The sequence below is a fragment of the Colobus angolensis genome, unplaced genomic scaffold (assembly GCF_000951035.1).
Source record: "Colobus angolensis palliatus isolate OR3802 unplaced genomic scaffold, Cang.pa_1.0 Scaffold249, whole genome shotgun sequence".
NCBI lineage: Eukaryota > Metazoa > Chordata > Mammalia > Primates > Cercopithecidae > Colobus > Colobus angolensis.
This window is the reverse complement of record NW_012115699.1, coordinates 4,354,031-4,372,543: the sequence shown is the minus strand read 5'-3', so window position 1 is coordinate 4,372,543 and position 18,513 is coordinate 4,354,031. Positions and strand designations below refer to the sequence as shown.

The window sequence follows — 18,513 nt, the reverse complement described above, 5'->3', positions numbered from 1 at the left end:
TTTTGTTTTGTTTTGTTTTGTTTTTGTTTTTGAGAAAGGGCCCAACACTTGTCTCCCAGGCTGGAGTGCAGTAGCACAATCATGGCTCACTCTAGCCTCAATCTCCTAGGCTCAAGCCCTCCTCCTACCTCAGCCTCCTGAGTACATAGGACTACAGGCATGTGCCACCAAATCCAGCTATTTTTTATTATCATTATCATTTTAGGAGAGATGAGGTCTTGCTATGTTGCCCAGGCTTGTCTCAAATTCCTGAGCTCAAGGAAGCCTCCTGCCTTGACCACCAAAATGCTGGGATTATAGGTGTGAGCCACTGCACTTTGCCCAGGATAAGCATCTTAAAATTAATCCATTTCATATTGCAGATCAGAAATTCACTCCATTATATTACTAAGAAATATTCCACAGCATGAATTTATCTTACAGTTTGTATATATTCCCCGGGTCAGGGACACTTTTTCTAGGTTTAAGATGTCACTAATTGAACTACTATTTCCATTTTATTGGTAGCATTTTTATTTATCTAGGTGTGAGATTGCTATGTTATAGAACAGGTGCGTGTTTAACTTTATAAGAAACTGAAAGACCGTCTTTCTGTAGTGCTTGTGGTACTTTACACACATCAAAAGTGTTCTGGTTGCTTCACTCCTCAACATGTAGTTCCCTGGTGGCTATACAGTGATATTTCACTCTAGATTTAATTTGCAATTACCTAATGGCAAATGTCTTTAAGTACCCTCTCATGTGTATATTGGTCATTCGTACTTCTTCCTGTTAAGTGCCTGCTTAAATCATTACCCCACTCATAATACGGGTTTTTTGTCCTTTTAATGTTGAGGTATAATTTTTCTTTATTACCAATGTATCAGTGTTTTTTGTCAGGTATGTTTGTGAATATTTTCTCCCTGATTATTTCTTGCCTATTTATTTTTGGCAAAGTTTTATATAAGCAGAATTTTAATAAGGTAAAATTTATTGATGGCCAGTGCTTTCTGTGTACTGCCTAAATAACTTTAACTATCTAAGGTCATAAAAACATCGTCCTTATTTTCTTTTGGAAAGCTCTTTAGTTTGGATTTTAAGTTAAGATCAATCTCCAATACAGGGTCAAGGAATATATACATATATACGCACACACATACATATATGTGTATGTATATGTGTGTATATATATGTATATATATGCCATGTGGCTTTCCATTTGCTCAATGTTACTTTTGTTTTTTCTATATTTTATCTATCCATATGGCTACACAGCCCAGTTACTATATATGCTCTATGTTTTCTCCATATAACTATCCAGCTGTTATAAAATATTTTATGAAAAGATTTTCATCATCCATTGAATTGCTTTGTGCTTTTTGCTTTGATCTTATTTCTTGGGTGTATATTCTGTTCTGCTAACATTTTGATTGATCTTTAGGGCAGTAACCCACCGTCTTGAATCCTGAATCTTTTTATAGTTCAACTTTAAGTCAGATGGTGAAAGTGCTTCAAATTTGTATTTTGATTTTTAGGATTGCTTTGGAAAAATCTATGTCTTGTACATATACATTTATATTTCTAATAAAAAATGCTAACTGGAGCTTATGACTTGCATTTTGTTGTATCTACATAATGAAGATAATTGAATATTAACAATACTGAGGTTTCAACACCGTGGACATATCTCTCCAATTATTTAAGCCATTTTTACTTATTTCAGAAAATATTTTACTTTCTGATTGTATGTATTTATGCATTTTCTATATCTTTGTTAAATTTCTCATTAATACTATCAATATTATTGATACTTGAAAGTGGTATTATTTGTTGTCAGTATGCAGAATTATAATGCATTTTTAAGTAGTGTCTTTTTTAAAATTATGTATTTATTTATTTACTTATTTAGAGACAAGGTCTCTCTGCCACCCAGACTGGAATGCAATGGTGTGATTATAGATCACTGCAACTTTCATCTACCCAGACTCAAGCAATCCTCCAAGCTCAGCCTTCTGAGTAGCTGGGACTACAGGCAGATGCCACCATGTCCAGTTAATGTTTTAAAATTTTTTTCGTAGAGATGGGGTCTCACTTTGCTGCCCAGGCTGGCCTGTAACTCCTGGGCTCAAGACTCCTGGTCTGTAACTCCTAGGCACCAACAATCTTTCTACTCTGCTTCTCACAGTGCTGGGATTACAGGCATGGGCGACCATGCCCAGCCTAGTGTTGTCTTTTTATAGTGTGGTCTTGCCCAGTTTAATTATTAGTTCAAATAGATTTTTTTGTAGATGCCATTAGGATTTCTAACTAAACCCTCATGTCATCTGGAAGTAAAGAAGGTTTTACTCCTTTTCAAAAAAAAAAATCAATAGGCTTTATTTTACTTTTCTGGCCTTATTATAATAGGTAGATCTTCATTAAAATGTGAGAATGAAATGATGACAGTAAAATCCTTGCTTTAGTCTCAAAATTGAGAGGAAAGAATTCAAAATGTCATGACTAATGCATTTATTTTCCATTCTTTTTCTAGTATATTATTAAACCTGTGTGTTGTATTAACAAATTCCTTCACTTTACTTGTGTTTTCAGTTTGATTTTTTACTCTATTCTCTATTTAAATCTTAATTTTTTCGAAGTTTTCCATTGTCTTTTTAAACTTTCTTTAATATATTAACCATTGCTCTTTTAAAGTCTCTAACTGATTTTTTCCAGTAGATTATTTTTGCTTCTGTTACTTTTTGTTTGCTTGTAGTTTCTTGCCAATTAACTTTGTTTCTTGTTTGTTTATTTTGATTTGTGTTTTTTTTTTTCCCCCCATGGCTTACTAATGTATTTAGATATAGAGAATCAAAGATGGAATTTTGGTTCAAGATGACTGACTAGAGACATTGGACACTCGTCCTCTCCAGAAAAGAACCAAAATTATGAATAGATAATAACACCTCAAATAGAACATCTAGGAAAGAATACTAATCTAACAGAGAAGTCACAGGATACAGCTGAGACACAGAAGAGAAGGGAGCAAGAGACCAGCTTGATGGAGGTGGGCCAGGAGCCTAGAGGAATTTGGCATTGTGGGGATAGAGTAAGTGTAAGAACTTCAGTGGCCCACATCCTACCATGGACTGCTGCAATCTGAAATACAGGAGAGCTCCTCTGCCCACATGAATACTGACATAATTGTGAGCAGTGATCTAGAGACTCTACGAGGGCATCACACCAGACAGGGACCTTGGCTGGGCTGCTCACGCCCTCAAGACCTAAGCATTGCAGCAGGACATCATTTTAAGAACATAGCCATTATGAAACTGCATCCTGCCTTAGAAACCACAGCCCCCATGTCTCCACATCCCAGGAACCACCCCCAACACACACACACACCCTTGTCCATCTAGAGGGCTACAGCAACACAGCACTAACTAGAGCCAAAGTGCTGTGGGTCCCCAATACTGAAGCCTACTCCCTGAGGAAAGGATGGTGCAGCACACCCAACAGATAGCCCAGGGACAAAGGAACCTAAAGAGTGCATTTTCAGAGCTGTAAGAAATAACCTTGCCCTTAGTAGTGGCACAAATTCTGTGCTTGGGCTCCCAAGAAGATAGTGAGACCTCCTGCAAACACTGCTTCAGCAGTTGCTGCCACCGGTGAGCCTGACAACGGACAGTCGGGTTGGGTACAGTGACCCCACCCCCACCAGTGGAGCAACCTCTGTGCTCAGGCTCACATAAAGAACATAGAGCACAAGATACCTTTCCCCATCTGCACAGTGCTGCAGCTGTAGCCACTGCTGCTGCCACCAGGGGCTGGGGCAGGTGAGCAGAAGGCTGCCAGTCTGGGGCTGTCAGTGGCAACCTTGTCTCCTCTCTCAGCATGATCTCCATCCTCAGGTTCAAGTGCGAAGGGCAAGGTTCCTCCCTCCCTTGTATGGTGCTGTGGCACTACTGCCACCAAAGGCTGGTAAGCCTTAGTGCTGCCTGGAGTTCTCTGGGGCCATGGGTAGTGATCCCACATCACAACCACTGCCAACACCAGTGCACACTGCTGGGGACCCAAAGAAATAAAAGGCATCCAAATTGGAAAAGAGGAAGTCAGATTGTTTCTTTCTGCAAACTGACTTGACCTCATGTCTAGAAAAAAAAAAAAAAGACTCCATCAAAAAACTCTTAGAACTGATAAAAAAAATTCATTGAAGTTGCAAGATACAAAATCAACATACAAAATCCAGTAGCTTTTCTATACATCAATAATGAAATGGCTGAAAAAGAAATCAGGAAAGAAACTCCATTTATAATAACTACAAAAAATTGCCTAGGAATAAATTTAACCAAGGAAGTGAAAGATCTCTAGAGGGAAAAGTACTATACACTAATGAGAGAAATTAAGGAGGACACAAACAAATGGAAAGACATCCCATGCTCATGGATTGGAAGAATCAATATTGTGAAAATGACCATACTGCCTAAAGAATCTACAGATTCAGTGCAATACTATCAAAATAGCAATGCCATTTTTTTTCACAGAATTAGAAAAAGCAATCCTAAAATTTGTCTGAAAGAAAAAAGAGCCTGAATAGTCAAAGAAATCCTAAGAACAAGAACAAAACTAAAGGCACCACATTACCTGACTTAAAAACTTATTACAAGGCTATAGTAACCAAAACAGCATGTTATTGGTATAGAAACAGACCAATAGACCAGTGGAACAGCATGGAGAACTCAGAAATAAACCCACATGTTTGCTGCTTTGACAAAGCCACCAAGAACATACTTTGGAAAAAGGGTACCCTCGTTAGTAAGTGGTGCTGGGAAAACTGAGTAACTATATGTAGAAGAATGAAAATGGACTCCTATCTCTCACCATATACAAAAGTCAACTAAAGAGGAATTAAAGAGTTAAACATACTCAAAACTATAAAACTACTAGAAGAAAACATGGAGAAAATTCTTCAAGACATTAATCTTTTTTTTTTTTTTTTTTTTGAGACAGAGTCGCACTCTGTCGCCCAGGCTGGAGTGCAGTGGCGCACGGTCTCTGCTCACTGCAAGCTCTGCCTCCCGGGTTTATGCCATTCTCCTGCCTCAGCCTCCCAAGTATCTGGGACTACAGGCACCTGCCACCACGTCCAGCTAAGTTTTTGTATTTTTTTTGGTAGAGACAGGGTTTTACCATGTTAGCCAGGATGGTCTCAATTTCCTAACCTCGTGATCTGTCTGCCTCGGCCTCCCAAAGTGCTGGGATTACAGGCATGAGCCACCATGCCCAGCCAAAACATTAATCTTGACAAAGATGATATAGTTAAAATCTCAAAAGCATGGGCAACAAAACCAAAAATAGACAAATGGAGCTATATTAAACTGAAAAGCTTCTGCATAGAAACAGAAACAATCAACAGAGTGAAGAGATAAATTCTTGAATGGAGAAATTATTTATGAATTACTCATTTGACAGAGAACTAATATTCAGAATATGCAAGGAACTCAAACAATTCAGTAATAAGTAAACAATGGCATTAAAAATCAGGCAAAGAACATGAATAGACATTTCTCAAAGTAAGTCACACAAATGACCAACAAACATTTGAAAAAAATGCTCAACATCACTAATTGTAAGTCAAATACAAATCAAAACTACAATGAGTTAGAATGACTTATTAAAAAGACAAACAATAACAGATGCTGGTGAGGATACAGAGAAAGGAGAACAATTACACACTGTTGAATTGCTTCCATGACTATCATAATCTCAACTGTATATGGCAACTAAATATATAATATAGTACAATATATTATAGGAAATATATTTTACTCATATAATCTTGAATATTTTGAATATTTCTATTGCATTGATCAAATAAATATGTAACTATAAATTGAAGTCTATTCTTCCTTTATAATATTATATAAAGGAAGTCCTGTGCATTGAAAAAATATACTGGACTAGAATAAGAAATAATTGAATTTTTTAATCAGCTCCACAAATTTTATAGTATTTGATAGATAGTCAATTGGTCTTATGTTGTTACATAAGAAATGTAGGTAAAATAAAGTAAATGTGACTGACAAAGGGGACCAATATAGGATAAAGCAAGTTATTTTGTTCAACTAAGTCCATTTTAAAAATTAACATAAAACCTTACCATCACTTTATAAGAGAAAGAATATATTCCAATGAAAATATAAAAACAACACAGTCTTAAGAGTTAAAAGATACATCAATTAATGGAATAAATTTGGTTGTAGGACAAATTCATCAAACAATCTCTTTCTGATATTAATTTTGCTTTGGATTGTTGAAAATTTTACCATGAAATTTTGTTACAAAAAAATAAATAAATAAAGGAAACTTTACCATGAATCTTTACTTAGGATTAGATCAACTGTACTAAACCTATTTTCTCTCCAATTTCCCTTTAGTAAATTTGAAATATTTTAAGTTTTACCAAATAATATCTGAGAGGATTAGTAAGTAACATGGGGAACATATAAGGCAAAGAAAAATATTTCAGAAAAGTACATAGTTTAAATTTTAAGAATATATGCAACTTAAATAATTCCTTCCTGAAAAGCAGTGTGCCCTAAACAATTGAAAAATATTTTGTTTTCTTTCATTTTTATACATTAATAGACTTGCCTATCCACTTTTCCAGTCAGCCACTATGGTTTATATGTAAATTTACTTAGTAATTTTATCAGTTCTCATGCATTTGGACAGATACAAAAGAGGGGTAGAACTGTTAGACAGGTGGTCAGATATTTAATCGTCCTGGGAACACTTATGTAAATATGCTCTAAAGCAATTTGCATATACTTATTTACATACATATTTTTGTGAACCACTCATGATAGAGCATGTGCCACCTATCATTATGAAGAACTAAGAACATTTAATTGTATGTAACATGTGAGATTTGTTTTGATATTTTTCTAAGGACTCTGACAGGTAAATGTTTGTGAATCAATCATCTGGCAGATTAGTGCAGTCAACTTGATGACATAAAAATAGGACTTTAAGTAGAGCAGCTCCTAGGAGCAGATGGGAGAGCAGTAAGACTTCAAAATCACCCGTCATTTTTTATGGATCTTTTTGGGACTACCTACGGGATAGAATATAGTTGGTTCAGCCACACAGACTACATTAACAAAGACTCTTGGACTAAATATTTTCAGTAAGGTGGGGATTCTTGTCCAAAAGTAGGAGAGACACCATTCCATATCTGAATGTGCAGGAAAGGTTAATAAAGTATATGTTCAGCTACATGGATAAATTTACATACAAATGCTTTTACTTCTAAATGAAACTAGTTTGGTGCTTCTAAAACTAGCCAATATAAAACACAAAATATGCTTATGTATAAATTATTTTTTAGCTTTTACTTTTTTCTTTTCTTTTCTTCACATCTCCCATCTTCCATTACTTCTGCCTTACCTCTGAACAGCCTATCACAGATATAAAACATATTATATGATGTATTAGGTTATAACCAACCCTCGTTAGATATGCAGAGCTATTAAGCAAAGAAGAGGTAAACAAACTCCTAATGCTCCACAAGTTGACTATGTATTAAGAAAATAAATATCTCTATATTTACAAACAATTTCTAATTTTTAAATAAAACGATTCAGGGCTTATCATTATATTTATATGTATAAATATCCCTGCTTTTATATTTCATATTTTTGCCTTTAGGTATATATGATATTAAAATTGCCCCTTTGCTGTTTTGTTTATATGTTCTCAGAGATATATGTAGTCTGTTTTTTGTTATAATGATTTGAGGCCCTACATCTTCTTATATTGGGTTGTTCCTTAAACAATAGACAGATATTAATATTGGAAAAATAAAATTTAGTTCTGGAACCAACAGAAAATATTTTCTTAAGAGACTTAACTTCCTTTATTTTAGCACATGAGATCTATATAAAGTATTTTGATCTAGGCCACTTCAGGATAGAAGTGTCACAGTTCAACTGCTGTGCATACTAAATATCTGCAATTATGAAACTTAAAAGAAGCAGAACAAGAAAAGGAAAGAGAGATTAAAGATTTGTGAATAAAAAAGAGAGAATAATAAACAGGATAACAGGTTTGAGCCTAATTATAAGAGTCAAGCAGTAAATTCTCTTACAGGGCAAATGACTAACAATTCATTTTAAATTCTTGCTAGAATATGTTTTGTCATTTTTCCCCAATGCCTCTTTCTCAAATCCGTTGCATACTATATTGAAGTGATTGTTCTTTGGTGAATGAAAGGGGTAGGATACTATTCAATAGGTCAGCATTCCTAGAGAAGGGACATCCTATTCAGATCGTAGAACTACAGATATAGTTGACAATTCATTAGTAAGAAAATCTCTGTGTTAGAGGTGCCTAGAAAACTAGGAAAAACACTTGACACTCATGAATGCCATATACAGCATCTCGTTGCATTAAGGATGGAATTTGAGACATGCATACTAAAAAGTCAAAGTGTAGGTTAATCCCTGTGAGATTCCCAGCTGCTATTAAAATAAATATTAATGATTAATAAATAATATTGTTAAGCATTAATGTCTTTACAATCTCTCCAGTTGTCACCCATAATGTGAAATTTCCTCTTTTCCATGGCCCTCTTCACTTTCTAGGACTTGTGCAATAAAATAAAATGTGTTTTCAGATACATTTTTTCATATTATATCTGATTTTTAGAAATCTATAGAGTACAAAATAATCAAGAATTATTTAGATTTAGCTGCCATCCACCTTCTGCTACTGATAATCATTGCCTCTCATAAGTTATACCTTTCTTTACTGAATTCTGCATGCTGGCTTATTTTTCATTTTTGTCTGATAAGTCATTAAATATGAGAACTATTGTCTTACACAATCCAGTACTTTCTTAAAACTTAGCTGTGCTCTGCAGACCCAGCTTGGTAGAATATTTAATCACAGGAGTCAATCTTCACCAGAGCCAGGACACCTGCTTGACACTTTTGGTAAAGATGTACAATTTCTTACAAGAAGGACCAACTCCACTTTGAACTAGGTCCTATTGAAAAGGCTGTTCATGGACTTTACCAGCCAGTAACTCTTGTCCTTTTCTTGTTGGATGCAGAAGATGAAAAATCCTGGCTAGAAACAAAATGGCCATGATTTTGGAGAGATGAAGTTTCAGGACAACTCGAAGTGCAGAGAAACAGAAATGGAAGGTGTGTGTGCTACATGAGAGCAATGAGCTAGAGCAACATTAGAGAATAGCAACATAGAGAAGTGAGGTGAGGTGTAAAGGAAAGATAGTCATCTTTGATCAGCTGTTCTTGGCCAAAACTGGCCATATCCTAACCTCTGGTTTTCACAGATGTGTGAAGTTTACAGGCATTTTGGCAAAAATCTCAACTCACATAATCACGTGAAATACTGTTTCTTCTCCAATGGCAGGAAATTCAAAGGCTTCATAGGTAGGGTTGACAGGTGGGAATCTGAGACTCAAGAAACTACATCCTGCTTTTGCATATATCAAGATTATTTTAGTGCCAAAAAGTAGATATTAAATAGGAAATTGAATTAATTTTAAGTAAAACAAAGTTAATTTTGATGTTTGACATGACCATTGAAACAAACAAACAAAAAAAGCAAGAATGATTGATACCATGTTTATTTTAAAAACTATTTGGAAATCTTTGGGAAATGAAATAAAATTTTAAATCTTGGAAAAATTATTAATAAGAAAAATGCTATTTAAGGAGATTTAGGATCAACAAGCATCACTTAAAATCCTAGCTCCAACATAAAGTAAATAGCTTTAGTGCTTGAGTATGTTACTTAACCTCATTGATCATCATTTTCCTCTTCTGCAAAAGTAATATAATATTGATATGCAGCTAACATACTGATCACAATTCCTAATATAAAATAAGCACAAATAAAAACAGCTATTCTTACTTTATTATTTCAGTAGAGAATAAAATGAGAAAATATGAGAAGCTTTTTCTGGCACAGAATGAGTATTCAATAATGCTAGTCATTATTTTATTATCATTATTATAATTACTAAAGGGCCATAATAAAGAAGCTATCAGGGATAATATATAAAATTAATATTTTTCTATAAAACAGTTATAAATTCATTTCTGATAAATCAAATCCATAGACTGCCTAGGAATAAATTTTGAAAGATATGTGCAAAATTCTTGTGATGGTAAATGAAATTTTATTAAGTAATACACAAAATGAATAAAGAAAGACACATAATGACTAGCTTATATGGAGCTTATTCTATTCCAATCTTTTTAGCCTATGAGTGGGGAAAAATGTCATCCTATAATTTCGGTGTTAATGTCATCCTATAATTTCGGTCTGGAATTGCCCGTATGTACTGAAATCCTCTCCTTGCTTGTCTGCTCCTTAAGTCTGCAGGCTCTGAGGATGGAAAAGGAACAACAAAGAAAAACCAAGTGACTGGCACTTTGAACAAGAAGTTGAGTGAAGAAGCAGAACAGACCTGGCAGGAAAGGCATTGGGTTTAAAAGCTAAAGCAACTATGCCTAAGAGAAGGGAAGAAGAGGTCAGAGAAGGGAGACTCTCAGGACTCCTCTAAGGTGGACCTCCTGTGCTTGGATAAGTGGTTCTAGCAGAAAAGTAAAAAATAATTATGTACCACATCTGAACTCTGTGTGTCAAAATGTAAGATTGCTGGTAATGGACTTTGGCTAAATTAGTTGCATAATAAAGAATATCTATCTATGCATCTATCTATCTATCTATTTTATATATATACATATATATCATTATTGTGATAAAATTATAGTCTTTGTTTTCTTAAACAAAGTTGCTGCAAGTAAGAGAGAAAATATAAACAAATTTCTAACTTGTATTTTCAATAAGATTTAAGAGGATGTAACGACTATGGTAAAAAATAGAAGCAGGAAATGACAAACTGGATTAATATCTTAAGAGGCAAGTACATAATAGATAGAGAAGTAATGGGTTAAAAAAATACAACATCATTTTCCAGAGGTAAATAAAACCTGAGTCTTAAGATAGCAAGAATTTATTATTAAGTAAAAAATAATACTGCCATCAAATTAGAATACCTCAAACCCATAGATATCCTTATGATTTCTCAGATTAATTCAGTTATACATATAAAAGTATAACTTACAAACATAAAAGAGACTACTTGCAGACTTCCTTCCAATAATAAATATTTATTGGTAGTTGGTATAAATTTAATTTTGTTCCCCACCCCAAATTCATACGTTAAAATCAGTACCCCCAGTCCCTCAGAATGTGACCTTATTTGAAAATAAGCTCTTTATAGAAATAATTCAGTTAAAGTCATTAGTGTGGACCATAATCCAGTATGACTGCTACCTTTATAAAAAGGAGACATTGACACAGACATGCATGTAGAGAAAAGGCCACATGAACATGAAAGCTGTCATCTGTAAGCCAAGGAAAGAAGCCTGGAACAGATCGTAACCTGATAGCCAGCAGAAGGAACAGTGTCAACACCTTCATTTTAGACTTCTAACCTCCAGAAAGGGGAGACAATTGTATTTATTATTTAAGCCACGCAACTTGTATAAGTATTTTTTTTTACTGTGCTTCTCTTTATGGCACTTGGCAGATACTGTATTTTTTGCAAAATGAAGGTTGTGGCAACTTTGAATCAAACAAGTTTATTGGTGCTATTTTTCCAACAGCACATACTCCCTTGGTGTCTTGATGTCATGTTTTGGTAATCTCACAATGTTTCAAACATTTTCATGATTACTGTATTTGTTATGGTGATCAGTGATCTTTATATTACTACTGTAATGGTTTGGGGACACTACAGTCTGTACCCATATAAGAGGGCAAATTTGATCAATAAATGGTATGTGTGTTCTGACTGCTCTACCAGCTGGCCATTTCTCCAATCTATTTCCATCTCTTTAGACTTCTCTGTTCCCAGAGAAATAAGAATATTGAAATAAAGTCAATTGACAACCCTCTAATGATCTCTAACTGTTCTCACATCTCTTAAAATCAAAAGCTAGGAATGATTAAGCATAGTGAGGAAGGCATGTTAAAGGCTAAGATAGGCCAAAAGTTAGGCCTCTTGCACCAAGGTGTTAGCCAACTTGTGAATGCAAACAAAAAGTTCTTGAAGAGTATTAAAAGTGCTACTTCAATGAAAATATGAGTGATTAAAAAAGAAAAACAGACTTACTGCAAATATGAAGAAAGCTTTTGTGGGCTGGATAGAAGACCAAACCTGCCACAACAGTCCCTGAAACCAAAGCCTAATCTAGAGCAAGACCCCTAACTCTCGTTAATTCTGTGAAGACTGGGAGAGGTGAAAAAGCTATAGAAGAAAAGTTTGAAGGTAGCAGGGGTTCTTTCATGAGGTTTAAGGAAAGAAGCTGTCTTCGTAACATAAACGTACAAGGTGAAGCAGCAAGTGCTGACACAGAAGCCGCAGCAAGTTATCCAGAAGATCTAACCAAGATAATGGATGAAGATGGCTACACTACACAATGGGTTTTCAATACAGACAAAACGTCTGTTTATGGTAAAAGATGCCATCTAGGACTTTCATAGCTAGAGAGAAATCAATGATTAGCTTCCAAGCTTCAAAGGGCAGGCTGAATCTCCTGTTAGGGGCTAATACTGCTGGGATATTAAGTTGAAGACAACACTCATTTATCTTTCTCAAAATCCTCGGGCCCTTAATCATTATGCGAAATCTACACTGCCTGTGTTCTATAAATGGAAACACAAAACCTGAATGACAGCTTGTCTGTTTATAGCATGGGTTACTGAATATTTTAAGCCCATTATTGAGATCTGCTCAAAAAATATTCTTTTCAAAATATCACTGCTCATTAACAATGCACCTAGTCACCCAAGAACTACAATAAAGATGTGCAGGAAGTTTAGTTTTGTTTCCGTATCTGATAACACAATATCTATTCTCATCCCATAGATCATAAGTGATTTTGACGTTCAAACCTTATACTTTAAGAAATACCTTTTGTAAGGATATGTCTGCCATAGATAGTGACTCTTCCCATGGATCTGAGCAACATAAATTTACAGCCTTATGGAAAAGATTCATTACTCTAGATGTCATTAAGGACAGTCATGATTCATGGGAGGAGGTCAAAAAATCAACATGTACAGGAGTTTGAAGGAAGTTGATTCCAATCCACATGGGTGACTTTGAGTGTTTAGAGACTTCAGTGAAGGGAAGAACTACAGATGTGGTAGAAATAGCAAGAGAACTATAATGGAATTAAAGCCTTAACATGTGACTGAATTGCTGAAATTTTATGATAAAATGAATAAACAAGGAGTTCCTTCTTATGGATGAGCAAAGAAAGTGGTTTCTTGAGATGGAATCTAATCCTGGTGAAGAAGCTGTGAAAAAATTTTTAAATGACAACACCGAATTTAGAATAGTACAAAAACTTGTTGACATATCAGCAGCAGAATTTAAGAGGATTGATTTTAATTTTCAAAGAGGCTCTATTGTGTGTAAAATGTTATCAATAGCATCACATGGTATAGATAAATCATTTATGAGAGGAAGAGTCAAATGAAGTGGCAAACACCATTGCTGTCTTATTTTAAGATATTGTCACAGCCACTCCAACCTTCCACAACCACCACCCTGATCAGTCAGCAGTCATTAACACAGATGTAAGAACCTCCACCAGCAAAAAGATTACTACCTGTGTAAGGCTCAGCTAATTGTTAACATTTTTGGTCTTTTATCTTGGGCCAATTTCCCTAGAGAGCAACTCTTTAGACACTTATGTTCAAAGGCTGCAGGCCTACTGCCCTTTTGGAGCCAAGTAGAAGGGAGCTGAGATGCCACTATTCACAATGTAGACATTACTTAATTTTCTTAATATCACCATGAGATCTTTATGACACATTTCCATCAGCTACATCTAGTGTCACAAGACCAGATTTTCTCTGGTCCACCATTGCAAGGAAGTAGGCATCTATTACTGTGTCTAAGAGATTGGGTCAATAATTAAGGTACACAACCTAGGACATGAAATAGAGTAAAGGCGTTAAAAAGTACTTCTGAGTTCCAGTTCAATTACATCACCTTCATGGGCACCTAGTTTCTCAAGATCTGAGCCCCTCTGAGGTGCTATGGTGTGACTCAGTTTACTTCTTGGTTTGGCTTTCAGCTCTCTTAGCCCTACTAATTTAGTTACCATACATTCGTGTGTTTTCTAGCTCCTAACCCTGCGTTAACCTCCTAACTTCTTTTTGTCATGGCCTCCTCTCTTCTCGTATCCTTGTAGTTTTGTGTCATGTTAATTTGTTATTGCATTGTAGTAACTTTTCAGAATAAAGTGGTGAGAAATAAGTAAGTAATAAGTAAATAAGAAATAAGTGTGTTTAATCCACCTTTACACAATTTAAAAATACTTTTTTCCTGAATGTCATAAGTAAAGCTATCTTATTATTTTCATTTCTGCATCATTTACTTAGCAATCTTTCAATTGTCTCTGAAAACCATTATTTGTTTGTGTCCTCACAACCAAATACAAGCATACTTTATTGCTTAGACTTGGTAATGTGATTTTGGCTTAGATATAGACATTTATCTTCCACTAGATCTTTTTCTACTTTGGAAAATCATCTAAAACTACAGATGGTAACCTTTAGTTGTTAAGATTGTGAACTCTAGTACTAGACTCACTAAATTAAAATCCAAGCCTTACCATCTTGTAATTGTGGACCACTAGCAAATTACTTGATCATCCCACAGGTTAGTTCAACATTATATGAATTGATTCCATGTATTACAGCAATGTAAATACATAGTAAGCACTAAAGTAGTTATTAAGATAAATTGATAAAAATTGATGTACCAGTGCCATTGCCAAGCTATATATATTTTTCCATTGGATGAGAAGCAAACAAGAATAGTAGACTCCTAATGTTCATCACTAAGAAACATCAAAGTCTCCAAGCTTAGTCCAAAAGCTTTTGTCTATATTTAGTAAGAAAAACAAATTAAGGCAGTAACTAAAGTACTTTGTTAAGGTTTTATTCCTCCAAAAAGGCCAGCTTCTGTTTGAGCTTAGTGCTTGCTTGCTACCTGGCTTGTTAGATGACAATTTTACAAAAAGTTAGCAAAGCTTAAAATACAGCATATCAAAGAAAATAATTTTTTCTTTGGATATTTCCATGAGCCCTGTGTTTTGCCCTTTGTGAAAAAGTAAGTGGGACTCACCCCTTCTCTTCATTTTCCTTTTTCAAACCATCTTCTGGTCTCACTTGCTTATAAATGTAGAGCTGTAAGTCACAGGGAAAACTTTTATTGGGATGGAGAGAATTTTCTTCAAGAATGATTATAAACTGTTCCTTTGATTGTAGAAGCCCAACTTAAAGGGCAAAAAGCTACATCAGAAACATCTAAATAAAAATAAATCTTGTGATTAATTAGGGATATGGAGAGAAAAAATATGTAGATTGTTTTATGTATTTTAGTATTCTCCAATTTCTGTTTTATGCTGTTCAGAATATCAAAGCCTAGCTTTGCCTAAAAAACAGACTTTCCTAAGTTTTGACATATTCGACTTTTATTTTATATTTTTTCTTTCTATTTTTCACATTCGCTGTCAGTATTTTCGTTATATTTACAAAACTGTCACTTTTTTTAAAAAACTACGTTCAAATCTCTTTTCAACAGTTTTATGCCTCAGTCCCTCTTGCAAGCTATGTTGCCCTTTGGCGAGTTCTTCTTATCAGTTTCTTTGTTTATTTCTTAGACTGAAGAAATGTATGCCATTAAATACTTACTTTTAAGGAGTTTTTTTAAAATTTTATTTTTCAACCTTTGTTATCAATAATAATGAACATCGAATTGAGCTATTTCTGTGTTCCTCACACTTCCTAACATTCTTAGATACACATCTTAACTAATCTTCTCATTAAACCTCCAAGGTAGATATTATAATGAAGAAGCTCAGAGAAATAGATTGCCAAAGATACAAAGATAGAAGATGAGAGAGCTCAATTTCAAACATAAGTCTGAAGTCTAGAAAACCCAAGCTATTAAACGCAGCGCTATACAACTGTATGCAAATTAATAACTGTGAATGTCTTTGTTTTTCCCTCACTCATAGAGGCTAATTAGTTACATAAAAATGGTGGGTGTTAGTGATGAGGGAAAGATATTGAGGATTTCTTTTTTAATTGGTTTATGTTTACATGTGGAGACACTCTCATTAATGTAACATTCTTATCCTGTCTCCACTTTCTCACTTATATTTCTCATATGTGATGTAGTGGAGTGACGCAATAGAGTAACATCTTGAGGTTGAAATACAGCCAGGGTAGCTGAGCTTCTTCCTTCCCTTTTCTCTTTAGAGTCAGGCAGTTCTCAAAAGTGTGCAATTCTTGCCTAACTTTCGGTATTTAAATGTGCAGAGTCAGGCACCCACTGAGGAAGGTTTGCAATTGGTTGATTCCTTCTTGGGTTTGGATTAGTAAATCCAGTTTTTAGATTCACTTTCAAGAAACCCATTGTTCCTGCATATCTAAGGACTGTGCCCAAACTCAAGCTTTTATCAGTATAAACGTAACATTTTGGATCTGTATACCTGAATAAATTGTCTATTTCTCCATTGTTTTCTAAATTCAAATGTGGATTTAACTTATGGCTCTTTAATTGAAGCTCTCAAAAGGTGTTACAGTCCTTTTACCTTTAAAATATCTAACACAGAATTTATATCCATTCCCTTTTGTCTTATTTTCATTGTTATGGTCAGTGACTCTATGTCTGTTTTCTTTGTAGGTAGCCTGTTTTATGGGTTAACATTTAATAATTTTTTAAGGTTTTAGGAAATTTGCTATTAGTTATATTAATATTCTAAGTTTCATTGATTTGACTGTATGGCTGACACTACTATTGAAATGCACATGAAAGTTTTTAGCTCAGGAGAATTATATTTATTACAACTTTATTATTACTTCTATTTAATACTTCAAGAATACCATTTATACATGTGTTGAAAGTATTATATTGCATTTTCTTCTATCCTCTTGTTGTATTATCTCTCACAGATTCATTTTGTTATCACTTCATAATTTTCTGTGAATTCTAGAAAAGATTGTTTCTATTTCATCCTAAAGGTTTACTGTCTCAAATGCAAATTGTATTTCCTCTGAAGTGCTTTTAGTTTCTTTTAAGTACTTGTATTAGATTTTTTTATTTTTCTGCTTTTTTGAGATCATCGTGTTCCTTTTTTTCCTTTTTATTGATTTTTTTCTCTTGTTTTTATTTTAATTTTGTCAAACATGTATATGCATATTTTAGAAAAATTTATTTCTACAAGGTTTGTCACTATAATATATCTTGTGCAGCCCAATTCACCTACAACTTCATAGTTTCCAGGTAATGTAGATAATTATTTAGGTATTTAATTCTGTATCTAGGAAAACATGGCTTTTTTTATATTTATAACTACTTTCACTTTTACTTATGCTTGTTCTTATCATTGTTATTATTATGATTACAATGATTAAGTTTCAGACATTTTAAAAGGTAAGATTTTCACTTTATTTCTTTCTCTTTCCTTTTGGCCACTCAACCTTCTTTTTCCTGTCTGCAATTTTATATAATAGACCCTTCTTAGTCACAGAGGATACATTACAATACGGCCAGTAGATGCCTGAGATCATGGATAGTATCAAGCCCTATATATACTGTTTTATTCTATGTGTACATACCTATGATAAGCTTAATTTATAAATTAGGCATAGTTAGAGATTACCAGCAATAACTAATAATAGAATGGAATAGTTGTAACAACATGCCAGCATCACTACTCTTGTTGTTTGGGACCATTGTTAAGTAATATAGGCTTACTTGAACACAAGTACTGCAATACTGTGACAGTTGATCTGATAATGGAGATGGCTACTAAGTGACTAAAAGGTAGGTACTGGTGATAAGAAGAAGTGATTGAGGACTTTTGTCTTATTGACTTATGTTTGCATGATTTATGTTTGTATCCAGATTGTGTTTGCATCCAGTTTGTATCCAGATAATGTTTGTATCGAGTGATATGCTCATTAATGAAAAAATCTTATCCTATCACAACTTTCTCACTCACATTTCTCAAGGTTGGTGGGGTGATGTAATATTCCAGGTGGGATAATTAATATATTAATTATATAATAAATATCAATTATATATTAACTATGTATTAAAAATTAATAAATTTAAACCTTTAATATTGAGTGAAACATTATTATATATAATTATATATCAATTATATGTGATGTATAGTTATATATAACATTATTATATAATACAGTTATAGTATTAATACAGTTATATAATACAGTCATTATTCTATTATTATATAACACAGTTCAAGTAATCCTATGTTACTTAACAATGGTGCCAAAGACCACGAGTAGTGATACTGGCATATTGTTATAATTATTCTATTATATATATAGTATATATAGTATATTATAACTATATTATATAACTATATTTTATCACAACTATATTATATAGCCATCATATATTAT

General features: G+C 34.0%; 1 pseudogene across 1 annotated transcript in view; it reads right to left on the bottom strand.

Moving 5' to 3' along the window:
* Positions 1-18,513, bottom strand: part of LOC105514629 — a 20,164-nt pseudogene continuing 1,651 nt past the window's right edge. The window contains exon 2 of the transcript XR_001002211.1: positions 1-39. The product of XR_001002211.1 is annotated as a 60S ribosomal protein L28 pseudogene (transcript). The remainder of the gene's footprint in view (positions 40-18,513) is intronic.